The sequence below is a fragment of the Paramisgurnus dabryanus genome, chromosome 18 (assembly GCF_030506205.2).
Source record: "Paramisgurnus dabryanus chromosome 18, PD_genome_1.1, whole genome shotgun sequence".
Lineage (NCBI taxonomy): Eukaryota > Metazoa > Chordata > Actinopteri > Cypriniformes > Cobitidae > Paramisgurnus > Paramisgurnus dabryanus.
Window position 1 is genome coordinate 28,740,130 of NC_133354.1, and position 24,241 is coordinate 28,764,370.

The window sequence follows — 24,241 nt, forward strand, 5'->3', positions numbered from 1 at the left end:
ACCCCCTTACAGACCAATATAATCCAATTCATGGAGGCCCTCGAGCATAAAACCTTCACTGATAGGACTTAACTCTGGAAGAGATTCCCGGTAGGGCGCCATGGCTTAGCCGGTCAAAGCGCCTGTCTTGTAAACAGGAGATCCTGGGTTCGAATCCCAGTGGTGCCTTCTCACCATGTTTGCGGTCCTCGGCCCCCACTCAGTGGCTTTCTTGTCACATTGTTGTATCTCTTCATACTGTGACTCATCCTCCCTCAAAACAGATTTTAAAATCCCAGCGGTGCCTTCAGTCTGTAGCCTGCTAAGGGCTTTCTTTGTTTCTGTTTATCAGATGAAATACAACCTCCTTATAATTCATGGTTGTTATGAAAGCTGTCATAACTTCCAGATATTTTTGGAAAACGGACCTATCTGATTTATGAACAACCTTTACCCTAAAGCCTTCACTAATAGGGCTTAATTTCCTGTCAGGACGCCATGTCTTTTGCCTGGCTTTGTTCTCAAGGGTCCCCATGGCCAAAGCACCTGTCTTGTAAGTGGGAGATTACGTGATCAAAATCGCAGTGGTGCCTGTTATCAGTGGTTGTGGTCTTTGGCCTTCATGAAAGGCAGAATGGCGTCAAGGAGATTAAACTTTCTTTTACCTGTCTAAATGAAAAGAAAGCCGTGCAATTTTAGGATGCCCTGGCATTGCTGTCCAAAGACCATGTCTTGTAAACGAATTGTTCGAATCCCAGCGTTTCCTTCCTTTGTCAGTCTCTGCTCTCCCATCTACATGAAAGGCAGGAGGTCCGGGCAGAAAATACGACTGAAATGTTCCCGTTTTCAATAGACCTGAAGCCATGTGACGTTAGGGTGCACAGCATCAGCCGGTCAAAGGGCCTGTCTTGTCAACAGACTGTTGAATTTCAAGCCATGCCTTCCTTTCAACGGCTGTTCTCCGGTTTAATTTGGAGAAAAGAGGTCCACAAGGAGGTTTGACTTTCTTGTACTTGGTTTAATAAAAATATAGCCATGGAGTTTAAGGATGTCCTGGCATAGCTGTTCAGTGATCATGTCTTGTAAACAGATTGTTCAATTCCAAGTGATTCCATCCTTTTAGTTGCTGTTTCTCCGTTCCACACGAAAGGCAGGAGGTCCAAAAAGAAAATATGACAGTCTTGTTCCTGTTTTCAAAAGATCTGAAGACATATGACGTAAGGTTGCACACCATTGGCTGGTGAAAGTTCCTGTCCTTTCATCTGGAGATCCTGAATTCGTATGCCAAAAATGCCTTCCATCTGACAATTGTGCTCATTGGCATATGGAAAGAGCAGAAGGTAAAAATAGTAATTGTAACTCTTGGGCTGAAAAATACAAAAGCTAATAATAATTTAAATCTGTCTTCATCCAGAATTGTGTGCAAAACATCAGTGCTTTTGCATGTAGGCTCTGTGGCGCAATGGATAGCGCATTGGACTTCTAGATTATGAGTCGATGTGATTCAAAGGTTGTGGGTTCGAGTCCCACTAGAGTCGCAGGGTTTTAGCTCCGAAGACCCTGCTCAATGCATTTCATCTTACATTGTTGTTCCTGTTCATACTGTGACTCACCCTTCCACAATCGGCAGATTGAGGGTGGCGCCGTGGCTTAGTTGGTTAAAGCGCCTGTCTAGTAAACAGGAGATCCTGGGTTCGAATCCCAGCGGAGCCTTTATCATGTGGCCAACTAAGGTCCGTTTCTTTGGCTGTTTCTCAGTTGAGATATGGTACATCCTGATAATTCAGAGTTGTCACGACAGCGGTCTGTTTTCAGCGAAAGGCCTGTACTTTGGGCAAAACTTTCTAGTTTTCTCCCTAACGGACCAATATAATCCAATTCATGGAGGCCCTCGAGCATAAAACCTTCACTGATAGGACTTAACTCTGGAAGAGATTCCTGGTAGGGCGCCATGGCTTAGCCGGTCAAAGCGCCTGTCTCGTAAACAGGAGATCCTGGGTTCGAATCCCAGTGGTGCCTTCTTACGATGTTTGCGGTCCTCGGCCCCCACTTAGTGGCTTTCTTGTCACATTATTGTATCTCTTCATACTGTGACTCATCCTCCCTCAAAACAGATTTTAAAATCCCAGCGGTGCCTTCAGTCTGTAGCCTGCTAAGGGCTTTCTTTGTTTCTGTTTATCAGATGAAATACAACCTCCTTATAATTCATGGTTGTTATGAAAGCTGTCATAACTTCCAGATATTTTTGGAAAACGGACCAATCTGATTTATGAACAACCTTTACCCTAAAGCCTTCACTAATAGGGCTTAATTTCCTGTCAGGACGCCATGTCTTTTGCCTGGCTTTGTTCTCAAGGGTGTCCATGGCCAAAGCACCTGTCTTGTAAGTGGGAGATTACGTGATCAAAATCGCAGTGGTGCCTGTTATCAGTGGTTGTGGTCTTTGGCCTTCATGAAAGGCAGAATGGCGTCAAGGAGATTAAACTTTCTTTTACCTGTCTAAATGAAAAGAAAGCCGTGCAATTTTAGGATGCCCTGGCATTGCTGTCCAAAGACCATGTCTTGTAAACGAATTGTTCGAATCCCAGCGTTTCCTTCCTTTGTCAGTCTCTGCTCTCCCATCTACATGAAAGGCAGGAGGTCCGGGCAGAAAATACGACTGAAATGTTCCCGTTTTCAATAGACCTGAAGCCATGTGACGTTAGGGTGCACAGCATCAGCCGGTCAAAGGGCCTGTCTTGTCAACAGACTGTTGAATTTCAAGCCATGCCTTCCTTTCAACGGCTGTTCTCCGGTTTAATTTGGAGAAAAGAGGTCCACAAGGAGGTTTGACTTTCTTGTACTTGGTTTAATAAAAATATAGCCATGGAGTTTAAGGATGTCCTGGCATAGCTGTTCAGTGATCATGTCTTGTAAACAGATTGTTCAATTCCAAGTGATTCCATCCTTTTAGTTGGTGTTTCTCCGTTCCACACGAAAGGCAGGAGGTCCAAAAAGAAAATATGACAGTCTTGTTCCTGTTTTCAAAAGATCTGAAGACATATGACGTAAGGTTGCACACCATTGGCTGGTGAAAGTTCCTGTCCTTTCATCTGGAGATCCTGAATTCGTATGCCAAAAATGCCTTCCATCTGACAATTGTGCTCATTGGCATATGGAAAGAGCAGAAGGTAAAAATAGTAATTGTAACTCTTGGGCTGAAAAATACAAAAGCTAATAATAATTTAAATCTGTCTTCATCCAGAATTGTGTGCAAAACATCAGTGCTTTTGCATGTAGGCTCTGTGGCGCAATGGATAGTGCATTGGACTTCTAGATTATGAGTTGATGTGATTCAAAGGTTGTGGGTTCGAGTCGCAGGGTTTTAGCTCCGAAGACCCTGCTCAATGCATTTCATCTTACATTGTTGTTCCTGTTCATACTGTGACTCACCCTTCCACAATCGGCAGATGGAGGGTGGCGCCGTGGCTTAGTTGGTTAAAGCGCCTGTCTAGTAAACAGGAGATCCTGGGTTCGAATCCCAGCGGAGCCTTTATCATGTGGCCAACTAAGGTCCGTTTCTTTGGCTGTTTCTCAGTTGAGATATGGTACATCCTGATAATTCAGAGTTGTCACGACAGCGGTCTGTTTTCAGCGAAAGGCCTGTACTTTGGGCAAAACTTTCTAGTTTTCTCCCTAACGGACCAATATAATCCAATTCATGGAGGCCCTCGAGCATAAAACCTTCACTGATAGGACTTAACTCTGGAAGAGATTCCTGGTAGGGCGCCATGGCTTAGCCGGTCAAAGCGCCTGTCTCGTAAACAGGAGATCCTGGGTTCGAATCCCAGTGGTGCCTTCTTACGATGTTTGCGGTCCTCGGCCCCCACTTAGTGGCTTTCTTGTCACATTATTGTATCTCTTCATACTGTGACTCATCCTCCCTCAAAACAGATTTTAAAATCCCAGCGGTGCCTTCAGTCTGTAGCCTGCTAAGGGCTTTCTTTGTTTCTGTTTATCAGATGAAATACAACCTCCTTATAATTCATGGTTGTTATGAAAGCTGTCATAACTTCCAGATATTTTTGGAAAACGGACCAATCTGATTTATGAACAACCTTTACCCTAAAGCCTTCACTAATAGGGCTTAATTTCCTGTCAGGACGCCATGTCTTTTGCCTGGCTTTGTTCTCAAGGGTCCCCATGGCCAAAGCACCTGTCTTGTAAGTGGGAGATTACGTGATCAAAATCGCAGTGGTGCCTGTTATCAGTGGTTGTGGTCTTTGGCCTTCATGAAAGGCAGAATGGCGTCAAGGAGATTAAACTTTCTTTTACCTGTCTAAATGAAAAGAAAGCCGTGCAATTTTAGGATGCCCTGGCATTGCTGTCCAAAGACCATGTCTTGTAAACGAATTGTTCGAATCCCAGCGTTTCCTTCCTTTGTCAGTCTCTGCTCTCCCATCTACATGAAAGGCAGGAGGTCCGGGCAGAAAATACGACTGAAATGTTCCCGTTTTCAATAGACCTGAAGCCATGTGACGTTAGGGTGCACAGCATCAGCCGGTCAAAGGGCCTGTCTTGTCAACAGACTGTTGAATTTCAAGCCATGCCTTCCTTTCAACGGCTGTTCTCCGGTTTAATTTGGAGAAAAGAGGTCCACAAGGAGGTTTGACTTTCTTGTACTTGGTTTAATAAAAATATAGCCATGGAGTTTAAGGATGTCCTGGCATAGCTGTTCAGTGATCATGTCTTGTAAACAGATTGTTCAATTCCAAGTGATTCCATCCTTTTAGTTGCTGTTTCTCCGTTCCACACGAAAGGCAGGAGGTCCAAAAAGAAAATATGACAGTCTTGTTCCTGTTTTCAAAAGATCTGAAGACATATGACGTAAGGTTGCACACCATTGGCTGGTGAAAGTTCCTGTCCTTTCATCTGGAGATCCTGAATTCGTATGCCAAAAATGCCTTCCATCTGACAATTGTGCTCATTGGCATATGGAAAGAGCAGAAGGTAAAAATAGTAATTGTAACTCTTGGGCTGAAAAATACAAAAGCTAATAATAATTTAAATCTGTCTTCATCCAGAATTGTGTGCAAAACATCAGTGCTTTTGCATGTAGGCTCTGTGGCGCAATGGATAGCGCATTGGACTTCTAGATTATGAGTCGATGTGATTCAAAGGTTGTGGGTTCGAGTCCCACTAGAGTCGCAGGGTTTTAGCTCCGAAGACCCTGCTCAATGCATTTCATCTTACATTGTTGTTCCTGTTCATACTGTGACTCACCCTTCCACAATCGGCAGATTGAGGGTGGCGCCGTGGCTTAGTTGGTTAAAGCGCCTGTCTAGTAAACAGGAGATCCTGGGTTCGAATCCCAGCGGAGCCTTTATCATGTGGCCAACTAAGGTCCGTTTCTTTGGCTGTTTCTCAGTTGAGATATGGTACATCCTGATAATTCAGAGTTGTCACGACAGCGGTCTGTTTTCAGCGAAAGGCCTGTACTTTGGGCAAAACTTTCTAGTTTTCTCCCTAACGGACCAATATAATCCAATTCATGGAGGCCCTCGAGCATAAAACCTTCAGTGATAGGACTTAACTCTGGAAGAGATTCCTGGTAGGGCGCCATGGCTTAGCCGGTCAAAGCGCCTGTCTCGTAAACAGGAGATCCTGGGTTCGAATCCCAGTGGTGCCTTCTTACGATGTTTGCGGTCCTCGGCCCCCACTTAGCGGCTTTCTTGTCACATTATTGTATCTCTTCATACTGTGACTCATCCTCCCTCAAAACAGATTTTAAAATCCCAGCGGTGCCTTCAGTCTGTAGCCTGCTAAGGGCTTTCTTTGTTTCTGTTTATCAGATGAAATACAACCTCCTTATAATTCATGGTTGTTATGAAAGCTGTCATAACTTCCAGATATTTTTGGAAAACGGACCAATCTGATTTATGAACAACCTTTACCCTAAAGCCTTCACTAATAGGGCTTAATTTCCTGTCAGGACGCCATGTCTTTTGCCTGGCTTTGTTCTCAAGGGTGTCCATGGCCAAAGCACCTGTCTTGTAAGTGGGAGATTACGTGATCAAAATCGCAGTGGTGCCTGTTATCAGTGGTTGTGGTCTTTGGCCTTCATGAAAGGCAGAATGGCGTCAAGGAGATTAAACTTTCTTTTACCTGTCTAAATGAAAAGAAAGCCGTGCAATTTTAGGATGCCCTGGCATTGCTGTCCAAAGACCATGTCTTGTAAACGAATTGTTCGAATCCCAGCGTTTCCTTCCTTTGTCAGTCTCTGCTCTCCCATCTACATGAAAGGCAGGAGGTCCGGGCAGAAAATACGACTGAAATGTTCCCGTTTTCAATAGACCTGAAGCCATGTGACGTTAGGGTGCACAGCATCAGCCGGTCAAAGGGCCTGTCTTGTCAACAGACTGTTGAATTTCAAGCCATGCCTTCCTTTCAACGGCTGTTCTCCGGTTTAATTTGGAGAAAAGAGGTCCACAAGGAGGTTTGACTTTCTTGTACTTGGTTTAATAAAAATATAGCCATGGAGTTTAAGGATGTCCTGGCATAGCTGTTCAGTGATCATGTCTTGTAAACAGATTGTTCAATTCCAAGTGATTCCATCCTTTTAGTTGGTGTTTCTCCGTTCCACACGAAAGGCAGGAGGTCCAAAAAGAAAATATGACAGTCTTGTTCCTGTTTTCAAAAGATCTGAAGACATATGACGTAAGGTTGCACACCATTGGCTGGTGAAAGTTCCTGTCCTTTCATCTGGAGATCCTGAATTCGTATGCCAAAAATGCCTTCCATCTGACAATTGTGCTCATTGGCATATGGAAAGAGCAGAAGGTAAAAATAGTAATTGTAACTCTTGGGCTGAAAAATACAAAAGCTAATAATAATTTAAATCTGTCTTCATCCAGAATTGTGTGCAAAACATCAGTGCTTTTGCATGTAGGCTCTGTGGCGCAATGGATAGTGCATTGGACTTCTAGATTATGAGTTGATGTGATTCAAAGGTTGTGGGTTCGAGTCGCAGGGTTTTAGCTCCGAAGACCCTGCTCAATGCATTTCATCTTACATTGTTGTTCCTGTTCATACTGTGACTCACCCTTCCACAATCGACAGATGGAGGGTGGTGCCGTGGCTTAGTTGGTTAAAGCGCCTGTCTAGTAAACAGGAGATCCTGGGTTCGAATCCCAGCGGAGCCTTTATCATGTGGCCAACTAAGGTCCGTTTCTTTGGCTGTTTCTCAGTTGAGATATGGTACATCCTGATAATTCAGAGTTGTCACGACAGCGGTCTGTTTTCAGCGAAAGGCCTGTACTTTGGGCAAAACTTTCTAGTTTTCTCCCTAACGGACCAATATAATCCAATTCATGGAGGCCCTCGAGCATAAAACCTTCACTGATAGGACTTAACTCTGGAAGAGATTCCTGGTAGGGCGCCATGGCTTAGCCGGTCAAAGCGCCTGTCTCGTAAACAGGAGATCCTGGGTTCGAATCCCAGTGGTGCCTTCTTACGATGTTTGCGGTCCTCGGCCCCCACTTAGTGGCTTTCTTGTCACATTATTGTATCTCTTCATACTGTGACTCATCCTCCCTCAAAACAGATTTTAAAATCCCAGCGGTGCCTTCAGTCTGTAGCCTGCTAAGGGCTTTCTTTGTTTCTGTTTATCAGATGAAATACAACCTCCTTATAATTCATGGTTGTTATGAAAGCTGTCATAACTTCCAGATATTTTTGGAAAACGGACCAATCTGATTTATGAACAACCTTTACCCTAAAGCCTTCACTAATAGGGCTTAATTTCCTGTCAGGACGCCATGTCTTTTGCCTGGCTTTGTTCTCAAGGGTCCCCATGGCCAAAGCACCTGTCTTGTAAGTGGGAGATTACGTGATCAAAATCGCAGTGGTGCCTTTTATCAGTGGTTGTTGTCTTTGGCCTTCATGAAAGGCAGAATGGCGTCAAGGAGATTAAACTTTCTTTTACCTGTCTAAATGAAAAGAAAGCCGTGCAATTTTAGGATGCCCTGGCATTGCTGTCCAAAGACCATGTCTTGTAAACGAATTGTTCGAATCCCAGCGTTTCCTTCCTTTGTCAGTCTCTGCTCTCCCATCTACATGAAAGGCAGGAGGTCCGGGCAGAAAATACGACTGAAATGTTCCCGTTTTCAATAGACCTGAAGCCATGTGACGTTAGGGTGCACAGCATCAGCCGGTCAAAGGGCCTGTCTTGTCAACAGACTGTTGAATTTCAAGCCATGCCTTCCTTTCAACGGCTGTTCTCCGGTTTAATTTGGAGAAAAGAGGTCCACAAGGAGGTTTGACTTTCTTGTACTTGGTTTAATTAAAATATAGCCATGGAGTTTAAGGATGTCCTGGCATAGCTGTTCAGTGATCATGTCTTGTAAACAGATTGTTCAATTCCAAGTGATTCCATCCTTTTAGCAGATGGAGGGTGGCGCCGTGGCTTAGTTGGTTAAAGCGCCTGTCTAGTAAACAGGAGATCCTGGGTTCGAATCCCAGCGGAGCCTTTATCATGTGGCCAACTAAGGTCCGTTTCTTTGGCTGTTTCTCAGTTGAGATATGGTACATCCTGATAATTCAGAGTTGTCACGACAGCGGTCTGTTTTCAGCGAAAGGCCTGTACTTTGGGCAAAACTTTCTAGTTTTCTCCCTAACGGACCAATATAATCCAATTCATGGAGGCCCTCGAGCATAAAACCTTCACTGATAGGACTTAACTCTGGAAGAGATTCCTGGTAGGGCGCCATGGCTTAGCCGGTCAAAGCGCCTGTCTCGTAAACAGGAGATCCTGGGTTCGAATCCCAGTGGTGCCTTCTTACGATGTTTGCGGTCCTCGGCCCCCACTCAGTGGCTTTCTTGTCACATTATTGTATCTCTTCATACTGTGACTCATCCTCCCTCAAAACAGATTTTAAAATCCCAGCGGTGCCTTCAGTCTGTAGCCTGCTAAGGGCTTTCTTTGTTTCTGTTTATCAGATGAAATACAACCTCCTTATAATTCATGGTTGTTATGAAAGCTGTCATAACTTCCAGATATTTTTGGAAAACGGACAAATCTGATTTATGAACAACCTTTACCCTAAAGCCTTCACTAATAGGGCTTAATTTCCTGTCAGGACGCCATGTCTTTTGCCTGGCTTTGTTCTCAAGGGTCCCCATGGCCAAAGCACCTGTCTTGTAAGTGGGAGATTACGTGATCAAAATCGCAGTGGTGCCTGTTATCAGTGGTTGTGGTCTTTGGCCTTCATGAAAGGCAGAATGGCGTCAAGGAGATTAAACTTTCTTTTACCTGTCTAAATGAAAAGAAAGCCGTGCAATTTTAGGATGCCCTGGCATTGCTGTCCAAAGACCATGTCTTGTAAACGAATTGTTCGAATCCCAGCGTTTCCTTCCTTTGTCAGTCTCTGCTCTCCCATCTACATGAAAGGCAGGAGGTCCGGGCAGAAAATACGACTGAAATGTTCCCGTTTTCAATAGACCTGAAGCCATGTGACGTTAGGGTGCACAGCATCAGCCGGTCAAAGGGCCTGTCTTGTCAACAGACTGTTGAATTTCAAGCCATGCCTTCCTTTCAACGGCTGTTCTCCGGTTTAATTTGGAGAAAAGAGGTCCACAAGGAGGTTTGACTTTCTTGTACTTGGTTTAATTAAAATATAGCCATGGAGTTTAAGGATGTCCTGGCATAGCTGTTCAGTGATCATGTCTTGTAAACAGATTGTTCAATTCCAAGTGATTCCATCCTTTTAGTTGCTGTTTCTCCGTTCCACATGAAAGGCAGGAGGTCCAAAAAGAAAATATGACAGTCTTGTTCCTGTTTTCAAAAGATCTGAAGACATGTGACGAAAGGTTGCACACCATTGGCTGGTGAAAGTTCCTGTCCTTTCATCTGGAGATCCTGAATTCGTATCCCAAAAATGCCTTCCATTTGACAATTGTGCTCATTGGCATATGGAAAGAGCAGAAGGTAAAAATAGTAATTGTAACTCTTGGGCTGAAAAATACAAAAGCTAATAATAATTAAAATCTGTCTTCATCCAGAATTGTGTGCAAAACATCAGTGCTTTTGCATGTAGGCTCTGTGGCGCAATGGATAGCGCATTGGACTTCTAGATTATGAGTTGATGTGATTCAAAGGTTGTGGGTTCGAGTCCCACCTGAGTCGCAGGATTTTAGCTCCGAAGACCCTGCTCAATGCATTTCATCTTACATTGTTGTTCCTGTTCAAACTGTGACTCACCCTTCCACAATCGGCAGACGGAAGGTGGCGCCGTAGCTTAGTTGGTTAAAGCGCCTGTCTAGTAAACAGGAGATCCTGGGTTCGAATCCCAGCGGAGCCTTTATCATGTGGCCAACTAAGGTCCGTTTCTTTGGCTGTTTCTCAGTTGAGATATGGTACATCCTGATAATTCAGAGTTGTCACGACAGCGGTCTGTTTTCAGCGAAAGGCCTGTACTTTGGGCAAAACTTTCTAGTTTTCTCCCTAACGGACCAATATAATCCAATTCATGGAGGCCCTCGAGCATAAAACCTTCACTGATAGGACTTAACTCTGGAAGAGATTCCTGGTAGGGCGCCATGGCTTAGCCGGTCAAAGCGCCTGTCTCGTAAACAGGAGATCCTGGGTTCGAATCCCAGTGGTGCCTTTTTACGATGTTTGCGGTCCTCGGCCCCCACTCAGTGGCTTTCTTGTCACATTATTGTATCTCTTCATACTGTGACTCATCCTCCCTCAAAACAGATTTTAAAATCCCAGCGGTGCCTTCAGTCTGTAGCCTGCTAAGGGCTTTCTTTGTTTCTGTTTATCAGATGAAATACAACCTCCTTATAATTCATGGTTGTTATGAAAGCTGTCATAACTTCCAGATATTTTTGGAAAACGGACCAATCTGATTTATGAACAACCTTTACCCTAAAGCCTTCACTAATAGGGCTTAATTTCCTGTCAGGACGCCATGTCTTTTGCCTGGCTTTGTTCTCAAGGGTGTCCATGGCCAAAGCACCTGTCTTGTAAGTGGGAGATTACGTGATCAAAATCGCAGTGGTGCCTGTTATCAGTGGTTGTGGTCTTTGGCCTTCATGAAAGGCAGAATGGCGTCAAGGAGATTAAACTTTCTTTTACCTGTCTAAATGAAAAGAAAGCCGTGCAATTTTAGGATGCCCTGGCATTGCTGTCCAAAGACCATGTCTTGTAAACAAATTGTTCGAATCCCAGCGTTTCCTTCCTTTGTCAGTCTCTGCTCTCCCATCTACATGAAAGGCAGGAGGTCCGGGCAGAAAATACGACTGAAATGTTCCCGTTTTCAATAGACCTGAAGCCATGTGACGTTAGGGTGCACAGCATCAGCCGGTCAAAGGGCCTGTTTTGTCAACAGACTGTTGAATTTCAAGCCATGCCTTCCTTTCAACGGCTGTTCTCCGGTTTAATTTGGAGAAAAGAGGTCCACAAGGAGGTTTGACTTTCTTGTACTTGGTTTAATAAAAATATAGCCATGGAGTTTAAGGATGTCCTGGCATAGCTGTTCAGTGATCATGTCTTGTAAACAGATTGTTCAATTCCAAGTGATTCCATCCTTTTAGTTGCTGTTTCTCCGTTCCACACGAAAGGCAGGAGGTCCAAAAAGAAAATATGACAGTCTTGTTCCTGTTTTCAAAAGATCTGAAGACATGTGACGTAAGGTTGCACACCATTGGCTGGTGAAAGTTCCTGTCCTTTCATCTGGAGATCCTGAATTCGTATCCCAAAAATGCCTTCCATTTGACAATTGTGCTCACTGGCATATGGAAAGAGCAGAAGGTGAAAATAGTAATTGTAACTCTTGGGCTGAAAAATACAAAAGCTAATAATAATTTAAATCTGTCTTCATCCAGAATTGTGTGCAAAACATCAGTGCTTTTGCATGTAGGCTCTGTGGCGCAATGGATAGCGCATTGGACTTCTAGATTATGAGTTGATGTGATTCAAAGGTTGTGGGTTCGAGTCCCACCAGAGTCGCAGGGTTTTAGCTCCGAAGACCCTGCTCAATGCATTTCATCTTACATTGTTGTTCCTGTTCATACTGTGACTCACCCTTCCACAATCGGCAGATGGAGGATGGCGCCGTGGCTTAGTTGGTTAAAGCGCCTGTCTAGTAAACAGGAGATCCTGGGTTCGAATCCCAGCGGAGCCTTTATCATGTGGCCAACTAAGGTCTGTTTCTTTGGCTGTTTCTCAGTTGAGATATGGTACATCCTGATAATTCAGAGTTGTCACGACAGCGGTCTGTTTTCAGCGAAAGGCCTGTACTTTGGGCAAAACTTTCTAGTTTTCTCCCTAACGGACCAATATAATCCAATTCATGGAGGCCCTCGAGCATAAAACCTTCACTGATAGGACTTAACTCTGGAAGAGATTCCCGGTAGGGCGCCATGGCTTAGCCGGTCAAAGCGCCTGTCTTGTAAACAGGAGATCCTGGGTTCGAATCCCAGTGGTGCCTTCTTACCATGTTTGCGGTCCTCGGAACCCACTCAGTGGCTTTCTTGTCACATTGTTGTATCTCTTCATACTGTGACTCATCCTCCCTCAAAACAGATTTTAAAATCCCAGCGGTGCCTTCAGTCTGTAGCCTGCTAAGGGCTTTCTTTGTTTCTGTTTATCAGATGAAATACAACCTCCTTATAATTCATGGTTGTTATGAAAGCTGTCATAACTTCCAGATATTTTTGGAAAACGGACCAATCTGATTTATGAACAACCTTTACCCTAAAGCCTTCACTAATAGGGCTTAATTTCCTGTCAGGACGCCATGTCTTTTGCCTGGCTTTGTTCTCAAGGGTCCCCATGGCCAAAGCACCTGTCTTGTAAGTGGGAGATTACGTGATCAAAATCGCAGTGGTGCCTGTTATCAGTGGTTGTGGTCTTTGGCCTTCATGAAAGGCAGAATGGCGTCAAGGAGATTAAACTTTCTTTTACCTGTCTAAATGAAAAGAAATCCGTGCAATTTTAGGATGCCCTGGCATTGCTGTCCAAAGACCATGTCTTGTAAACGAATTGTTCGAATCCCAGCGTTTCCTTCCTTTGTCAGTCTCTGCTCTCCCATCTACATGAAAGGCAGGAGGTCCGGGCAGAAAATACGACTGAAATGTTCCCGTTTTCAATAGACCTGAAGCCATGTGACGTTAGGGTGCACAGCATCAGCCGGTCAAAGGGCCTGTCTTGTCAACAGACTGTTGAATTTCAAGCCATGCCTTCCTTTCAACGGCTGTTCTCCGGTTTAATTTGGAGAAAAGAGGTCCACAAGGAGGTTTGACTTTCTTGTACTTGGTTTAATTAAAATATAGCCATGGAGTTTAAGGATGTCCTGGCATAGCTGTTCAGTGATCATGTCTTGTAAACAGATTGTTCAATTCCAAGTGATTCCATCCTTTTAGTTGCTGTTTCTCCGTTCCACATGAAAGGCAGGAGGTCCAAAAAGAAAATATGACAGTCTTGTTCCTGTTTTCAAAAGATCTGAAGACATGTGACGTAAGGTTGCACACCATTGGCTGGTGAAAGTTCCTGTCCTTTCATCTGGAGATCCTGAATTCGTATCCCAAAAATGCCTTCCATTTGACAATTGTGCTCATTGGCATATGGAAAGAGCAGAAGGTAAAAATAGTAATTGTAACTCTTGGGCTGAAAAATACAAAAGCTAATAATAATTAAAATCTGTCTTCATCCAGAATTGTGTGCAAAACATCAGTGCTTTTGCATGTAGGCTCTGTGGCGCAATGGATAGCGCATTGGACTTCTAGATTATGAGTTGATGTGATTCAAAGGTTGTGGGTTCGAGTCCCACCAGAGTCGCAGGGTTTTAGCTCCGAAGACCCTGCTCAATGCATTTCATCTTACATTGTTGTTCCTGTTCATACTGTGACTCGGCAGATGGAGGGTGGCGCCGTGGCTTAGTTGGTTAAAGCGCCTGTCTAGTAAACAGGAGATCCTGGGTTCGAATCCCAGCGGAGCCTTTATCATGTGGCCAACTAAGGTCCGTTTCTTTGGCTGTTTCTCAGTTGAGATATGGTACATCCTGATAATTCAGAGTTGTCACGACAGCGGTCTGTTTTCAGCGAAAGGCCTGTACTTTGGGCAAAACTTTCTAGTTTTCTCTCTAACGGACCAATATAATCCAATTCATGGACGCCCTCGAGCATAAAACCTTCACTGATAGGACTTAACTCTGGAAGAGATTCCCGGTAGGGCGCCATGGCTTAGCCGGTCAAAGCGCCTGTCTTGTAAACAGGAGATCCTGGGTTCGAATCCCAGTGGTGCCTTCTTACGAGGTTTGCGGTCCTCGGCCCCACTCAGTAACTTTCTTGTCACATTGTTGTATCTCTTCATGCTGTGACTCATCCTCCCTCAAAACAGATTTTAAAATCCCAGCGGTGCCTTCAGTCTGTAGCCTGCTAAGGGCTTTCTTTGTTTCTGTTTATCAGATGAAATACAACCTCCTTATAATTCATGGTTGTTATGAAAGCTGTCATAACTTCCAGATATTTTTGGAAAACGGACCAATCTGATTTATGAACAACCTTTACCCTAAAGCCTTCACTAATAGGGCTTAATTTCCTGTCAGGACGCCATGTCTTTTGCCTGGCTTTGTTTTCAAGGGTGTCCATGGCCAAAGCACCTGTCTTGTAAGTGGGAGATTACGTGATCAAAATCGCAGTGGTGCCTTTTATCAGTGGTTGTGGTCTTTGGCCTTCATGAAAGGCAGAATGGCGTCAAGGAGATTAAACTTTCTTTTACCTGTCTAAATGAAAAGAAAGCCGTGCAATTTTAGGATGCCCTGGCATTGCTGTCCAAAGACCATGGGCCTCATTTATAAAATGCTGCGTAAAAACCATCCTACATTTGATCTTACGATCATTTATCAAAAATGCGTACGTGTGATTCATAAACCGAACGTACGCGCAAAAAACGCGCGTACCCCTTTCAAATCTATAAATCGCAAATGAACTTGAACTTGTGCGCAGCCGAGCAGTTTCAGATCTCCGCCTTTAAACGATGCCTAATTAATGTCACAGACATATAAAAAGGCACTTCTCAATGTTTAAATCAAATTTCGAGCAGCAAGAATGGCTTATATTTCCAAAAACCTGCAGCAATCAGACAAGCAAAAGTGCGTACGTCTGCTCAGACCCTGACGTGGCGCTAAGCACTTTTCCACGTCAAAGACAGTTTTTATAAATATGGACTTTGCCGTGGATTTTTGCCTACGCACACTTTACGATCAAATTTGTGCGTACGCACGCTTTATAAATGAGGCCCCATGTCTTGTAAACTAATTGTTCGAATCCCAGCGTTTCCTTCCTTTGTCAGTCTCTGCTCTCCCATCTACATGAAAGGCAGGAGGTCCGGGCAGAAAATACGACTGAAATGTTCCCGTTTTCAATAGACCTGAAGCCATGTGACGTTAGGGTGCACAGCATCAGCCGGTCAAAGGGCCTGTCTTGTCAACAGACTGTTGAATTTCAAGCCATGCCTTCCTTTCAACGGCTGTTCTCCGGTTTAATTTGTCGAAAAGAGGTCCACAAGGAGGTTTGACTTTCTTGTACTTGGTTTAATTAAAATAAAGCCATGGAGTTTAAGGATGTCCTGGCATAGCTGTTCAGTGATCATGTCTTGTAAACAGATTGTTCAATTCCAAGTGATTCCATCTTTTTAGTTGCTGTTTCTCCATTCCACATGAAAGGCAGGAGGTCCAAAAAGAAAATATGACAGTCTTGTTCCTGTTTTCAAAAGATCTGAAGACATGTGACGAAAGGTTGCACACCATTGGCTGGTGAAAGTTCCTGTCCTTTCATCTGGAGATCCTGAATTCGTATCCCAAAAATGCCTTCCATTTGACAATTGTGCTCATTGGCATATGGAAAGAGCAGAAGGTAAAAATAGTAATTGTAACTCTTGGGCTGAAAAATACAAAAGCTAATAATAATTTAAATCTGTCTTCATCCAGAATTGTGTGCAAAACATCAGTGCTTTTGCATGTAGGCTCTGTGGAGCAATGGATAGCGCATTGGACTTCTAGATTATGAGTTGACGTGATGCAAAGTTTGTGGGATCGAGTCCCACCAGAGTCGCGGGGTTTTAGCTCCGAAGACCCTGCTCAATGCATTTCATCTTACATTGTTGTTCCTGTTCATACTGTGACTCACCCTTCCACAATCGGCAGATGGAGGGTGGCGCCGTGGCTTAGTTGGTTAAAGCGCCTGTCTAGTAAACAGGAGATCCTGGGTTCGAATCCCAGCGGAGCCTTTATCATGTGGCCAACTAAGGTCTGTTTCTTTGGCTGTTTCTCAGTTGAGATATGGTACATCCTGATAATTCAGAGTTGTCACGACAGTGGTCTGTTTCAGCGAAAGGCCTGTACTTTGGGCAAAACTTTCTAGTTTTCTCCCTAACAGACCAATATAATCCAATTCATGGACGCCCTCGAGCATAAAACCTTCACTGATAGGACTTAACTCTGGAAGAGATTCCCAGTAGGGCGCCATGGCTTAGCCGGTCAAAGCGCCTGTCTTGTAAACAGGAGATCCTGGGTTCGAATTCCAGTGGTGCCTTCTTACCATGTTTGCGGTCCTCGGCCCCCACTCAGTGGCTTTCTTGTCACATTGTTGTATCTCTTCATACTGTGACTCATCCTCCCTCAAAACAGATTTTAAAATCCCAGCGGTGCCTTCAGTCTGTAGCCTGCTAAGGGCTTTGTTTGTTTCTGTTTATCAGATGAAATACAACCTCCTTATAATTCATGGTTGTTATGAAAGCTGTCATAACTTCCAGATATTTTTGGAAAACGGACCAATCTGATTTATGAACAACCTTTACCCTAAAGCCTTCACTAATAGGGCTTAATTTCCTGTCAGGACGCCATGTCTTTTGCCTGGCTTTGTTCTCAAGGGTCCCCATGGCCAAAGCACCTGTCTTGTAAGTGGGAGATTACGTGATCAAAATCGCAGTGGTGCCTGTTATCAGTGGTTGTGGTCTTTGGCCTTCATGAAAGGCAGAATGGCGTCAAGGAGATTAAACTTTCTTTTACCTGTCTAAATGAAAAGAAATCCGTGCAATTTTAGGATGCCCTGGCATTGCTGTCCAAAGACCATGTCTTGTAAACGAATTGTTCGAATCCCAGCGTTTCCTTCCTTTGTCAGTCTCTGCTCTCCCATCTACATGAAAGGCAGGAGGTCCGGGCAGAAAATACGACTGAAATGTTCCCGTTTTCAATAGACCTGAAGCCATGTGACGTTAGGGTGCACAGCATCAGCCGGTCAAAGGGCCTGTCTTGTCAACAGACTGTTGAATTTCAAGCCATGCCTTCCTTTCAACGGCTGTTCTCCGGTTTAATTTGGAGAAAAGAGGTCCACAAGGAGGTTTGACTTTCTTGTACTTGGTTTAATTAAAATATAGCCATGGAGTTTAAGGATGTCCTGGCATAGCTGTTCAGTGATCATGTCTTGTAAACAGATTGTTCAATTCCAAGTGATTCCATCCTTTTAGTTGCTGTTTCTCCGTTCCACATGAAAGGCAGGAGGTCCAAAAAGAAAATATGACAGTCTTGTTCCTGTTTTCAAAAGATCTGAAGACATGTGACGTAAGGTTGCACACCATTGGCCGGTGAAAGTTCCTGTCCTTTCATCTGGAGATCCTGAATTCGTATCCCAAAAATGCCTTCCATTTGACAATTGTGCTCATTGGCATATGGAAAGAGCAGAAGGTAAAAATAGTAATTGTAACTCTTGGGCTGAAAAATACAAAAGCTAATAATAATTAAAATCTGTCTTCATCCAGAATTGTGTGCAAAACATCAGTGCTTTTGCATGTAGGCTCTGTGGCGCAATGGATAGCGCATTGGACTTCTAGATTATGAGTTGATGTGATTCAAAGGTTGTGGGTTCGAGTCCCACCAGTGTCGCAGGGTTTTAGCTCCGAAGACCCTGCTCAATGCATTTCATCTTACATTGTTGTTCCTGTTCATACTGTGACTCGGCAGATGGAGGGTGGCGCCGTGGCTTAGTTGGTTAAAGCGCCTGTCTAGTAAACAGGAGATCCTGGGTTCGAATCCCAGCGGAGCCTTTATCATGTGGCCAACTAAGGTCCGTTTCTTTGGCTGTTTCTCAGTTGAGATATGGTACATCCTGATAATTCAGAGTTGTCACGACAGCGGTCTGTTTTCAGCGAAAGGCCTGTACTTTGGGCAAAACTTTCTAGTTTTCTCTCTAACGGACCAATATAATCCAATTCATGGACGCCCTCGAGCATAAAACCTTCACTGATAGGACTTAACTCTGGAAGAGATTCCCGGTAGGGCGCCATGGCTTAGCCGGTCAAAGCGCCTGTCTTGTAAACAGGAGATCCTGGGTTCGAATCCCAGTGGTGCCTTCTTAAGAGGTTTGCGGTCCTCGGCCCCACTCAGTAACTTTATTGTCACATTGTTGTATCTCTTCATGCTGTGACTCATCCTCCCTCAAAACAGATTTTAAAATCCCAGCGGTGCCTTCAGTCTGTAGCCTGCTAAGGGCTTTCTTTGTTTCTGTTTATCAGATGAAATACAACCTCCTTATAATTCATGGTTGTTATGAAAGCTGTCATAACTTCCAGATATTTTTGGAAAACGGACCAATCTGATTTATGAACAACCTTTACCCTAAAGCCTTCACTAATAGGGCTTAATTTCCTGTCAGGACGCCATGTCTTTTGCCTGGCTTTGTTCTCAAGGGTGTCCATGGCCAAAGCACCTGTCTTGTAAGTGCGAGATTACGTGATCAAAATCGCAGTGGTGCCTTTTATCAGTGGTTGTGGTCTTTGGCCTTCATGAAAGGCAGAATGGCGTCAAGGAGATTAAACTTTCTTTTACCTGTCTAAATGAAAAGAAAGCCGTGCAATTTTAGGATGCCCTGGCATTGCTGTCCAAAGACCATGGGCCTCATTTATAAAATGCTGCGTAAAAACCATCCTACATTTGATCTTACGATCATTTATCAAAAATGCGTACGTGTGATTCATAAACCGAACGTACGCGCAAAAAACGCGCGTACCCCTTTCAAATCTATAAATCGCAAATGAACTTGAACTTGTGCGCAGCCGAGCAGTTTCAGATCTCCGCCTTTAAACGATGCCTAATTAATGTCACAGACATATAAAAAGGCACTTCTCAATGTTTAAATCAAATTTCGAGCAGCAAGAATGGCTTATATTTCCAAAAACCTGCAGCAATCAGACAAGCAAAAGTGCGTACGTCTGCTCAGACCCTGACGTGGCGCTAAGCACTTTTCCACGTCAAAGACAGTTTTTATAAATATGGACTTTGCCGTGGATTTTTGCCTACGCACACTTTACGATCAAATTTGTGCGTACGCACGCTTTATAAATGAGGCCCCATGTCTTGTAAACTAATTGTTCGAATCCCAGCGTTTCCTTCCTTTGTCAGTCTCTGCTCTCCCATCTACATGAAAGGCAGGAGGTCCGGGCAGAAAATACGACTGAAATGTTCCCGTTTTCAATAGACCTGAAGCCATGTGACGTTAGGGTGCACAGCATCAGCCGGTCAAAGGGCCTGTCTTGTCAACAGACTGTTGAATTTCAAGCCATGCCTTCCTTTCAACGGCTGTTCTCCGGTTTAATTTGTCGAAAAGAGGTCCACAAGGAGGTTTGACTTTCTTGTACTTGGTTTAATTAAAATAAAGCCATGGAGTTTAAGGATGTCCTGGCATAGCTGTTCAGTGATCATGTCTTGTAAACAGATTGTTCAATTCCAAGTGATTCCATCTTTTTAGTTGCTGTTTCTCCATTCCACATGAAAGGCAGGAGGTCCAAAAAGAAAATATGACAGTCTTGTTCCTGTTTTCAAAAGATCTGAAGACATGTGACGTAAGGTTGCACACCATTGGCTGGTGAAAGTTCCTGTCCTTTCATCTGGAGATCCTGAATTCGTATCCCAAAAATGCCTTCCATTTGACAATTGTGCTCATTGGCATATGGAAAGAGCAGAAGGTAAAAATAGTAATTGTAACTCTTGGGCTGAAAAATACAAAAGCTAATAATAATTTAAATCTGTCTTCATCCAGAATTGTGTGCAAAACATCAGTGCTTTTGCATGTAGGCTCTGTGGAGCAATGGATAGCGCATTGGACTTCTAGATTATGAGTTGACGTGATGCAAAGTTTGTGGGATCGAGTCCCACCAGAGTCGCGGGGTTTTAGCTCCGAAGACCCTGCTCAATGCATTTCATCTTACATTGTTGTTCCTGTTCATACTGTGACTCACCCTTCCACAATCGGCAGATGGAGGGTGGCGCCGTGGCTTAGTTGGTTAAAGCGCCTGTCTAGTAAACAGGAGATCCTGGGTTCGAATCCCAGCGGAGCCTTTATCATGTGGCCAACTAAGGTCTGTTTCTTTGGCTGTTTCTCAGTTGAGATATGGTACATCCTGATAATTCAGAGTTGTCACGACAGTGGTCTGTTTTCAGCGAAAGGCCTGTACTTTGGGCAAAACTTTCTAGTTTTCTCCCTAACAGACCAATATAATCCAATTCATGGACGCCCTCGAGCATAAAACCTTCACTGATAGGACTTAACTCTGGAAGAGATTCCCAGTAGGGCGCCATGGCTTAGCCGGTCAAAGCGCCTGTCTTGTAAACAGGAGATCCTGGGTTCGAATTCCAGTGGTGCCTTCTTACCATGTTTGTTGTCCTCGGCCCCCACTCAGTGGCTTTCTTGTCACATTGTTGTATCTCTTCATACTGTGACTCATCCTCCCTCAAAACAGATTTTAAAATCCCAGCGGTGCCTTCAGTCTGTAGCCTGCTAAGGGCTTTCTTTGTTTCTGTTTATCAGATGAAATACAACCTCCTTATAATTCATGGTTGTTATGAAAGCTGTCATAACTTCCAGATATTTTTGGAAAACGGACCAATCTGATTTATGAACAACCTTTACCCTAAAGCCTTCACTAATAGGGCTTAATTTCCTGTCAGGACGCCATGTCTTTTGCCTGGCTTTGATCTCAAGGGTGTCCATGGCCAAAGCACCTGTCTTGTAAGTGGGAGATTACGTGATCAAAATCGCAGTGGTGCCTTTTATCAGTGGTTGTGGTCTTTGGCCTTCATGAAAGGCAGAATGGCGTCAAGGAGATTAAACTTTCTTTTACCTGTCTAAATGAAAAGAAAGCCGTGCAATTTTAGGATGCCCTGGCATTGCTGTCCAAAGACCATGTCTTGTAAACTAATTGTTCGAATCCCAGCGTTTCCTTCCTTTGTCAGTCTCTGCTCTCCCATCTACATGAAAGGCAGGAGGTCCGGGCAGAAAATACGACTGAAATGTTCCCGTTTTCAATAGACCTGAAGCCATGTGACGTTAGGGTGCACAGCATCAGCCGGTCAAAGGGCCTGTCTTGTCAACAGACTGTTGAATTTCAAGCCATGCCTTCCTTTCAACGGCTGTTCTCCGGTTTAATTTGGAGAAAAGAGGTCCACAAGGAGGTTTGACTTTCTTGTACTTGGTTTAATTAAAATATAGCCATGGAGTTTAAGGATGTCCTGGCATAGCTGTTCAGTGATCATGTCTTGTAAACAGATTGTTCAATTCCAAGTGATTCCATCCTTTTAGTTGCTGTTTCTCCGGCAGGAGGTATAAAAAGAAAATATGACAGTCTTGTTCCTGTTTTCAAAAGATCTGAAGACATGTGACGTAAGGTTGCACACCATTGGCTGGTGAAAGTTCCTGTCCTTTCATCTGGAGATCCTGAATTCGTATCCCAAAAGTGCCTTCCATTTGACAATTGTGCTCATTGGCATATGGAAAGAGCAGAAGGTAAAAATAGTAATTGTACCTCTTGGGCTGAAAAATACAAAAGCTAATAATAATTTAAATCTGTCTTCATCCAGAATTGTGTGCAAAACATCAGTGCTTTTGCATGTAGGCTCTGTGGCGCAATGGATAGCGCATTGGACTTCTAGGTTATGAGTTGATGTGATTCAAAGGTTGTGGGTTCGAGTCCCACCAGAGTCGTGGGGTTTTAGCTCCGAAGACCCTGCTCAATGCATTTCATCTTACATTGTTGTTCCTGTTCATACTGTGACTCACCCTTCCACAATCGGCAGATGGAGGGTGGCGCCGTGGCTTAGTTGGTTAAAGCGCCTGTCTAGTAAACAGGAGATCCTGGGTTCGAATCCCAGCGGAGCCTTTATCATGTGGCCAACTAAGGTCCGTTTCTTTGGCTGTTTCTCAGTTGAGATATGGTACATCCTGATAATTCAGAGTTGTCACGACAGCGGTCTGTTTTCAGCGAAAGGCCTGTACTTTGGGCAAAACTTTCTAGTTTTCTCTCTAACGGACCAATATAATCCAATTCATGGACGCCCTCGAGCATAAAACCTTCACTGATAGGACTTAACTCTGGAAGAGATTCCCGGTAGGGCGCCATGGCTTAGCCGGTCAAAGCGCCTGTCTTGTAAACAGGAGATCCTGGGTTCGAATCCCAGTGGTGCCTTCTTAAGAGGTTTGCGGTCCTCGGCCCCACTCAGTAACTTTATTGTCACATTGTTGTATCTCTTCATGCTGTGACTCATCCTCCCTCAAAACAGATTTTAAAATCCCAGCGGTGCCTTCAGTCTGTAGCCTGCTAAGGGCTTTCTTTGTTTCTGTTTATCAGATGAAATACAACCTCCTTATAATTCATGGTTGTTATGAAAGCTGTCATAACTTCCAGATATTTTTGGAAAACGGACCAATCTGATTTATGAACAACCTTTACCCTAAAGCCTTCACTAATAGGGCTTAATTTCCTGTCAGGACGCCATGTCTTTTGCCTGGCTTTGTTCTCAAGGGTGTCCATGGCCAAAGCACCTGTCTTGTAAGTGGGAGATTACGTGATCAAAATCGCAGTGGTGCCTTTTATCAGTGGTTGTGGTCTTTGGCCTTCATGAAAGGCAGAATGGCGTCAAGGAGATTAAACTTTCTTTTACCTGTCTAAATGAAAAGAAAGCCGTGCAATTTTAGGATGCCCTGGCATTGCTGTCCAAAGACCATGGGCCTCATTTATAAAATGCTGCGTAAAAACCATCCTACATTTGATCTTACGATCATTTATCAAAAATGCGTACGTGTGATTCATAAACCGAACGTACGCGCAAAAAACGCGCGTACCCCTTTCAAATCTATAAATCGCAAATGAACTTGAACTTGTGCGCAGCCGAGCAGTTTCAGATCTCCGCCTTTAAACGATGCCTAATTAATGTCACAGACATATAAAAAGGCACTTCTCAATGTTTAAATCAAATTTCGAGCAGCAAGAATGGCTTATATTTCCAAAAACCTGCAGCAATCAGACAAGCAAAAGTGCGTACGTCTGCTCAGACCCTGACGTGGCGCTAAGCACTTTTCCACGTCAAAGACAGTTTTTATAAATATGGACTTTGCCGTGGATTTTTGCCTACGCACACTTTACGATCAAATTTGTGCGTACGCACGCTTTATAAATGAGGCCCCATGTCTTGTAAACTAATTGTTCGAATCCCAGCGTTTCCTTCCTTTGTCAGTCTCTGCTCTCCCATCTACATGAAAGGCAGGAGGTCCGGGCAGAAAATACGACTGAAATGTTCCCGTTTTCAATAGACCTGAAGCCATGTGACGTTAGGGTGCACAGCATCAGCCGGTCAAAGGGCCTGTCTTGTCAACAGACTGTTGAATTTCAAGCCATGCCTTCCTTTCAACGGCTGTTCTCCGGTTTAATTTGTCGAAAAGAGGTCCACAAGGAGGTTTGACTTTCTTGTACTTGGTTTAATTAAAATAAAGCCATGGAGTTTAAGGATGTCCTGGCATAGCTGTTCAGTGATCATGTCTTGTAAACAGATTGTTCAATTCCAAGTGATTCCATCTTTTTAGTTGCTGTTTCTCCATTCCACATGAAAGGCAGGAGGTCCAAAAAGAAAATATGACAGTCTTGTTCCTGTTTTCAAAAGATCTGAAGACATGTGACGAAAGGTTGCACACCATTGGCTGGTGAAAGTTCCTGTCCTTTCATCTGGAGATCCTGAATTCGTATCCCAAAAATGCCTTCCATTTGACAATTGTGCTCATTGGCATATGGAAAGAGCAGAAGGTAAAAATAGTAATTGTAACTCTTGGGCTGAAAAATACAAAAGCTAATAATAATTTAAATCTGTCTTCATCCAGAATTGTGTGCAAAACATCAGTGCTTTTGCATGTAGGCTCTGTGGAGCAATGGATAGCGCATTGGACTTCTAGATTA

At 43.9% G+C, this 24,241-nt stretch overlaps 32 non-coding genes across 32 annotated transcripts; all 32 read left to right on the top strand.

Moving 5' to 3' along the window:
• Positions 1 to 94: 94 nt before the first annotated feature.
• On the top strand, positions 95 to 168 carry trnat-ugu (transfer RNA threonine (anticodon UGU)). The gene has a single exon. It is a non-coding gene; the product is annotated as a tRNA-Thr (tRNA).
• A 1,259-nt stretch (positions 169 to 1,427) lies between these two features.
• Positions 1,428 to 1,517, top strand: trnar-ucu (transfer RNA arginine (anticodon UCU)). The gene is given in 2 exon segments: positions 1,428 to 1,464; positions 1,482 to 1,517. It is a non-coding gene; the product is annotated as a tRNA-Arg (tRNA).
• A 101-nt stretch (positions 1,518 to 1,618) lies between these two features.
• On the top strand, positions 1,619 to 1,692 carry trnat-agu (transfer RNA threonine (anticodon AGU)). Its single transcript has one exon. It is a non-coding gene; the product is annotated as a tRNA-Thr (tRNA).
• A 232-nt stretch (positions 1,693 to 1,924) lies between these two features.
• On the top strand, positions 1,925 to 1,998 carry trnat-cgu (transfer RNA threonine (anticodon CGU)). Its single transcript has one exon. It is a non-coding gene; the product is annotated as a tRNA-Thr (tRNA).
• A 1,439-nt stretch (positions 1,999 to 3,437) lies between these two features.
• Positions 3,438 to 3,511, top strand: trnat-agu (transfer RNA threonine (anticodon AGU)). The gene has a single exon. It is a non-coding gene; the product is annotated as a tRNA-Thr (tRNA).
• Positions 3,512 to 3,743: 232 nt separating this feature from the next.
• trnat-cgu (transfer RNA threonine (anticodon CGU)) lies at positions 3,744 to 3,817 on the top strand. The gene has a single exon. It is a non-coding gene; the product is annotated as a tRNA-Thr (tRNA).
• Positions 3,818 to 5,076: 1,259 nt separating this feature from the next.
• On the top strand, positions 5,077 to 5,166 carry trnar-ucu (transfer RNA arginine (anticodon UCU)). The gene is given in 2 exon segments: positions 5,077 to 5,113; positions 5,131 to 5,166. It is a non-coding gene; the product is annotated as a tRNA-Arg (tRNA).
• Positions 5,167 to 5,267: 101 nt separating this feature from the next.
• trnat-agu (transfer RNA threonine (anticodon AGU)) lies at positions 5,268 to 5,341 on the top strand. The gene has a single exon. It is a non-coding gene; the product is annotated as a tRNA-Thr (tRNA).
• Positions 5,342 to 5,573: 232 nt separating this feature from the next.
• Positions 5,574 to 5,647, top strand: trnat-cgu (transfer RNA threonine (anticodon CGU)). The gene has a single exon. It is a non-coding gene; the product is annotated as a tRNA-Thr (tRNA).
• A 1,439-nt stretch (positions 5,648 to 7,086) lies between these two features.
• Positions 7,087 to 7,160, top strand: trnat-agu (transfer RNA threonine (anticodon AGU)). Its single transcript has one exon. It is a non-coding gene; the product is annotated as a tRNA-Thr (tRNA).
• A 232-nt stretch (positions 7,161 to 7,392) lies between these two features.
• Positions 7,393 to 7,466, top strand: trnat-cgu (transfer RNA threonine (anticodon CGU)). Its single transcript has one exon. It is a non-coding gene; the product is annotated as a tRNA-Thr (tRNA).
• A 946-nt stretch (positions 7,467 to 8,412) lies between these two features.
• trnat-agu (transfer RNA threonine (anticodon AGU)) lies at positions 8,413 to 8,486 on the top strand. The gene has a single exon. It is a non-coding gene; the product is annotated as a tRNA-Thr (tRNA).
• Positions 8,487 to 8,718: 232 nt separating this feature from the next.
• Positions 8,719 to 8,792, top strand: trnat-cgu (transfer RNA threonine (anticodon CGU)). The gene has a single exon. It is a non-coding gene; the product is annotated as a tRNA-Thr (tRNA).
• Positions 8,793 to 10,051: 1,259 nt separating this feature from the next.
• On the top strand, positions 10,052 to 10,141 carry trnar-ucu (transfer RNA arginine (anticodon UCU)). The gene is given in 2 exon segments: positions 10,052 to 10,088; positions 10,106 to 10,141. It is a non-coding gene; the product is annotated as a tRNA-Arg (tRNA).
• Positions 10,142 to 10,242: 101 nt separating this feature from the next.
• Positions 10,243 to 10,316, top strand: trnat-agu (transfer RNA threonine (anticodon AGU)). The gene has a single exon. It is a non-coding gene; the product is annotated as a tRNA-Thr (tRNA).
• Positions 10,317 to 10,548: 232 nt separating this feature from the next.
• On the top strand, positions 10,549 to 10,622 carry trnat-cgu (transfer RNA threonine (anticodon CGU)). The gene has a single exon. It is a non-coding gene; the product is annotated as a tRNA-Thr (tRNA).
• Positions 10,623 to 11,881: 1,259 nt separating this feature from the next.
• On the top strand, positions 11,882 to 11,971 carry trnar-ucu (transfer RNA arginine (anticodon UCU)). Its single transcript is given in 2 exon segments — positions 11,882 to 11,918; positions 11,936 to 11,971. It is a non-coding gene; the product is annotated as a tRNA-Arg (tRNA).
• A 101-nt stretch (positions 11,972 to 12,072) lies between these two features.
• trnat-agu (transfer RNA threonine (anticodon AGU)) lies at positions 12,073 to 12,146 on the top strand. Its single transcript has one exon. It is a non-coding gene; the product is annotated as a tRNA-Thr (tRNA).
• Positions 12,147 to 12,378: 232 nt separating this feature from the next.
• On the top strand, positions 12,379 to 12,452 carry trnat-ugu (transfer RNA threonine (anticodon UGU)). Its single transcript has one exon. It is a non-coding gene; the product is annotated as a tRNA-Thr (tRNA).
• A 1,259-nt stretch (positions 12,453 to 13,711) lies between these two features.
• trnar-ucu (transfer RNA arginine (anticodon UCU)) lies at positions 13,712 to 13,801 on the top strand. Its single transcript is given in 2 exon segments — positions 13,712 to 13,748; positions 13,766 to 13,801. It is a non-coding gene; the product is annotated as a tRNA-Arg (tRNA).
• An 87-nt stretch (positions 13,802 to 13,888) lies between these two features.
• Positions 13,889 to 13,962, top strand: trnat-agu (transfer RNA threonine (anticodon AGU)). The gene has a single exon. It is a non-coding gene; the product is annotated as a tRNA-Thr (tRNA).
• Positions 13,963 to 14,194: 232 nt separating this feature from the next.
• On the top strand, positions 14,195 to 14,268 carry trnat-ugu (transfer RNA threonine (anticodon UGU)). The gene has a single exon. It is a non-coding gene; the product is annotated as a tRNA-Thr (tRNA).
• A 1,910-nt stretch (positions 14,269 to 16,178) lies between these two features.
• On the top strand, positions 16,179 to 16,252 carry trnat-agu (transfer RNA threonine (anticodon AGU)). The gene has a single exon. It is a non-coding gene; the product is annotated as a tRNA-Thr (tRNA).
• A 231-nt stretch (positions 16,253 to 16,483) lies between these two features.
• Positions 16,484 to 16,557, top strand: trnat-ugu (transfer RNA threonine (anticodon UGU)). Its single transcript has one exon. It is a non-coding gene; the product is annotated as a tRNA-Thr (tRNA).
• A 1,259-nt stretch (positions 16,558 to 17,816) lies between these two features.
• On the top strand, positions 17,817 to 17,906 carry trnar-ucu (transfer RNA arginine (anticodon UCU)). The gene is given in 2 exon segments: positions 17,817 to 17,853; positions 17,871 to 17,906. It is a non-coding gene; the product is annotated as a tRNA-Arg (tRNA).
• Positions 17,907 to 17,993: 87 nt separating this feature from the next.
• On the top strand, positions 17,994 to 18,067 carry trnat-agu (transfer RNA threonine (anticodon AGU)). The gene has a single exon. It is a non-coding gene; the product is annotated as a tRNA-Thr (tRNA).
• Positions 18,068 to 18,299: 232 nt separating this feature from the next.
• Positions 18,300 to 18,373, top strand: trnat-ugu (transfer RNA threonine (anticodon UGU)). Its single transcript has one exon. It is a non-coding gene; the product is annotated as a tRNA-Thr (tRNA).
• Positions 18,374 to 20,283: 1,910 nt separating this feature from the next.
• trnat-agu (transfer RNA threonine (anticodon AGU)) lies at positions 20,284 to 20,357 on the top strand. Its single transcript has one exon. It is a non-coding gene; the product is annotated as a tRNA-Thr (tRNA).
• Positions 20,358 to 20,589: 232 nt separating this feature from the next.
• On the top strand, positions 20,590 to 20,663 carry trnat-ugu (transfer RNA threonine (anticodon UGU)). Its single transcript has one exon. It is a non-coding gene; the product is annotated as a tRNA-Thr (tRNA).
• A 1,246-nt stretch (positions 20,664 to 21,909) lies between these two features.
• On the top strand, positions 21,910 to 21,999 carry trnar-ucu (transfer RNA arginine (anticodon UCU)). The gene is given in 2 exon segments: positions 21,910 to 21,946; positions 21,964 to 21,999. It is a non-coding gene; the product is annotated as a tRNA-Arg (tRNA).
• Positions 22,000 to 22,100: 101 nt separating this feature from the next.
• On the top strand, positions 22,101 to 22,174 carry trnat-agu (transfer RNA threonine (anticodon AGU)). Its single transcript has one exon. It is a non-coding gene; the product is annotated as a tRNA-Thr (tRNA).
• Positions 22,175 to 22,406: 232 nt separating this feature from the next.
• Positions 22,407 to 22,480, top strand: trnat-ugu (transfer RNA threonine (anticodon UGU)). Its single transcript has one exon. It is a non-coding gene; the product is annotated as a tRNA-Thr (tRNA).
• The last annotated feature ends 1,761 nt before the right edge of the window (positions 22,481 to 24,241 follow it).